Genomic DNA, 4,628 nt, shown 5'->3' with positions numbered 1-4,628 from the left:
CCCATGCACCCGATTCTACGCGGCAGCTCGTCATCAGGCTTGTGCAGAGCGTCACCCTTGTTTGGACAAATGATCCTAGATCTGTAAACGTACTCGTCATTCACCCTCTGATCCTTCGTCTCGCAGGCTGAAGCTCATTCGGGCCGTTTGACCCAGAAGAAGGACAGACCGCTGCTGACGGACGTGTCCAGCAGCCGGCAGAGCCTTCAGTGTCACTCGGTGCTTCCGGACGTCCCAGTCATCAGCGGCGTGGAGGAGAGTCCCACTGAAGACCAGGACGACAAAGAGGAACTGGAGTTTCCCCACGACCTGCTGCCCAGTCTGGACTTTAGCAGTGAGCTCAACATCTGGGAGTCGTCACTAGGGTAACAGAACACACACACACACACACACACACACACACACACTGCCTCCCTGCCCACAGAGCGGGCGGCGGTGCTCGTGCAGGCTTTCCACAGCAGTGATGATGCCTTTGTGTTGCTATGGTAACACTCAGCCGTGTGCACTCAGCCAGTGCGACAGCCTGAGCACCTGAAATTAAACCTGAAATTACCTCTGCAACAGGAGCTAATGTTAGCCTGCTGCATCACAGTAACATGAGACGTCTGCTCGTCTTCTCCAAACTACGTACCGCAGCTTTAATGTCAGGATGAGCAGGGATTTTTCCCTGAACAGTGGCTCAGAAACCTTCACTGGAAAATGCTGCTTCAGGCTCAATGAAGCTTCACATTTTTGTGATGTAAGTCAATGAGAGTACGTTGGTGATGCATCAGCTGCAGCAGATGTTATGTGAAGATGTGACAGATGTGACAGATGTGGACTGTGGGTTTGTGTTAGCAGGAGTCAGAGCAGCTCAGAGGAGAGGAGACATGTGAACCCCCTGCTGGCTGCTTTGCAGCATCACATGGACGTCAGGCCGCCGCTGGTCGTTGTAGATTCGAGGTAGCACACAGACTCTGTGGGGAACAGGAGTCTGCTGTGTGTGTGTGTGTGTGTGTGTGAGATGCTGCCTGGTGCTCTGCTTCTGGTTTTTTGAACGCCTACATATATTAATATCATCAGTCATCACAAACGTTTGGTCACGTTTCAAACTCACATTTAATGTTTAAACATTTGCAGCAAGCCAGAGGCTTGCTGAGTCGCGGTGAAATTGTGCAGAAAACTTGTGTTGCAATAACAAACTTGACGCCAGCGGAATGCAGGTTTGTGTCATTTGTTCCTGGTGCCCTGGTGTGTGTGTGTGGTGTGTGTGTGTGTGTGTGTGTGTGTGTGTGTGTGCTGCTGGTTTCATCTCACGTTTGGTTTTAATGAAAATCGTTCATGAAACAAAACCGTGATGCTGGTCAGACTGCGAACTGTGACTCAGCAATAACATCTGAGTATAACGACATTATCTTTCTGTAAAACCGTATGAGAGGTGGGTTGTTGTCTCTTCACACATAAAACAAATCAGCAGCCGCGCGAAACAGCTGCTGGTATTTTATGGAGCAGAATGAACATGTGAGAAAACACATCCTGACCACAGTTGTGTGTGCGTATGTGCGAGTGTGTCGCCTGAGCATGAGCTTCTGTTCGGCCAATGGCAGCTTGGAATGAGCAGCTGCCCGTCTGTCTGCCCGTCCGTAACTCCGTGCCCCCTCACTTCCAGCGCGCTTCTCACAGAGGCCCAGCCGGCACCTCGGCTCACGGCCACACCTTCCCCGGCTGACCGACCCCTGACCCCTCCCCCGTCTGCGCTCCTAGACCAGGAGCTCCAAGAGGCCTTCCAAGAATGTGAGGAGCAAATGGCGTCACTGGGTTTTCCCCCGAGCGTCGAGTCTCAAGCTGCGACGAAGCAGGAGGAGCAAACCGGAGAGGCGACGGTTAACACGTACCCTGAGTCATCGGCGCGTGCTCCAATCACAGGCCAGGCAGGACGTAGCAACAAGCGCCATGGCAACAAGAGTACACACGGAAACACTGAGACGGATACAGTCGTGTTTAGTTTCAAGAATTACATATTGGGTTCGGTGCTGTTCTGATGGTTCTGGTGCTGATGCAACACAGAGACAGAGTCCAGTAAAAGCTGACCGGAGAAGAGATGAACGTGTAGCGATGAAACCAGAGGTAGAAGCAGAAAGAGCTGAGCGGCAGCTAACACCCCCGCACACCCGTTTAGACACGGAAACAAACAGAGATTCAGCGGTAGAAACCTCAGGAGACGAGTTCAGAGAGCTGAGGGATGAAAGCTCACACGTCGGTTCTGAGGAGGACAAGAAGGAAACGGACTGTCACCCGTTGGTGGGAGGGAAAGACGCAGAGGAGGAGGAGGAGGAGGAGGAGGAGGAGGAGCGTAGGCTCAGGGACCACGGTCTGAAGGACAGAGACGTCCTAGGGACACGGACAGAAGAACAGACAGAAGCAAACGGCCCAGCTGAGGATGACCACGAGTGTCAACCCGACAAAAAGACAAAGAAGAAGGAAAAAAAGAAACAAAGGAAAAAGAGAAAGATGGAAAAGAAGGTGATGGAAGAGAAATCAAAGGCACCTCTGGAGACACCCACTGTCCCTCTGAAGACACCGGTTGTCCCTCTGGAGACACTAACTGTCCCTTTAGAGACACCAAACGTCCCCCTGAAGACACCGGTTGTCCCTCTGGAGACACCCACCATCCCTCTGGAGACACCCACTGTCCCTCTGGAGACACCGGTTGTCCCTCTGGAGACACCGGTCGTCCCTCTGGAGACACCGGTCGTCCCTCTGGAGACACCCACTGTCCCTCTGGAGACACCCCACCGTCCCTCTGGAGACACCGGTCGTCCCTCTGGAGACACCCACCGTCCCTCTGGAGACACCCACCGTCCCTCTGGAGACACCCACCATCCCTCTGGAGACACCCACCGTCCCTCTGGAGACACCGGTTGTCCCTCTGGAGACACTAACTGTCCCTTTAGAGACACCAAACGTCCCCCTGAAGACACCGGTTGTCCCTCTGGAGACACCCACCATCCCTCTGGAGACACCCACTGTCCCTCTGGAGACACCGGTTGTCCCTCTGGAGACACCGGTCGTCCCTCTGGAGACACCGGTCGTCCCTCTGGAGACACCGGTCGTCCTCTGGAGACACCCACTGTCCCTCTGGAGACACCCACCGTCCCTCTGGAGACACCGGTCCGTCCCTCTGGAGACACCCACCGTTCCTCTGGAGACACTGGTCGTCCCTCTGGAGACACCGAACGTCCCCCTGAAGACACCGACTGTCCCTCTGAAGACACCGACCGTCCCTCTGGAGACACCGGTCTTCCCTCTGGAGACACCCTCCGTCCCTCTGGAGACACCGACCGTCCCTCTGGAGACACCGGTCTTCCCTCTGGAGACACCCACCGTCCCGCTGGAGACACCGGTTGTCCCTCTGGAGACACCGGTCGTCCCTCTGGAGACACCGGTCATCCCTCTGGAGACACCGATTGTCCCTCTGGAGACACCAATTGTCCCTCTGGAGACACCCACCATCCCTCTGGAGACACCCACTGTCCCTCTGGAGACACCGGTTTGTCCCTCTGGAGACACCGGTTGTCCCTCTGGAGACACCGGTCGTCCCTCTGGAGACACCGATTGTCCCTCTGGAGACACTAACTGTCCCTTTGGAGACACCAAACGTCCCCCTGAAGACACCGACTGTCCCTCTGGAGACACCAAACGTCCCCCTGAAGACACCGACTGTCCCTCTGGAGACACTGACTGTCCCTCTGAAGACACCGACTGTCCCTCTGGAGACACTGACCATCCCTCTGAAGACACCGGTCCGTCCCTCTGGAGACACCCACTGTCCCTCTGGAGACACCCACCGTCCCTCTGGAGACACCGGTCGTCCCTCTGGAGACACCCACCGTTCCTCTGGAGACACTGGTCGTCCCTCTGGAGACACCGAACGTCCCCCTGAAGACACCGACTGTCCCTCTGAAGACACCGACCGTCCCTCTGGAGACACCGGTCTTCCCTCTGGAGACACCCTCCGTCCCTCTGGAGACACCGACCGTCCCTCTGGAGACACCGGTCTTCCCTCTGGAGACACCCACCGTCCCGCTGGAGACACCGGTTGTCCCTCTGGAGACACCGGTCGTCCCTCTGGAGACACCGGTCATCCCTCTGGAGACACCGATTGTCCCTCTGGAGACACCAATTGTCCCTCTGGAGACACCCACCATCCCTCTGGAGACACCCACTGTCCCTCTGGAGACACCGGTTGTCCCTCTGGAGACACCGGTTGTCCCTCTGGAGACACCGGTCGTCCCTCTGGAGACACCGATTGTCCCTCTGGAGACACTAACTGTCCCTTTGGAGACACCAAACGTCCCCCTGAAGACACCGACTGTCCCTCTGGAGACACCAAACGTCCCCCTGAAGACACCGACTGTCCCTCTGGAGACACTGACTGTCCCTCTGAAGACACCGACTGTCCCTCTGGAGACACTGACCATCCCTCTGAAGACACCGGTTGTCCTCTGGAGACACTAACTGTCCCTTTGGAGACACCAAACGTCCCCCTGAAGACACTGTTGTCCCTCTGGAGACACCCACCATCCCTCTGGAGACACCCACTGTCCCTCTGGAGACACCGGTTGTCCCTCTGGAGACACCGGTCGTCC

Source organism: Lampetra planeri, unplaced genomic scaffold, assembly GCF_965212315.1.
Source record: "Lampetra planeri unplaced genomic scaffold, kcLamPlan1.2.h2 scaffold_943, whole genome shotgun sequence".
Lineage (NCBI taxonomy): Eukaryota > Metazoa > Chordata > Hyperoartia > Petromyzontiformes > Petromyzontidae > Lampetra > Lampetra planeri.
The sequence above is the reverse complement of the archived record's forward strand: the minus strand, read 5'-3'. Positions refer to the sequence as shown.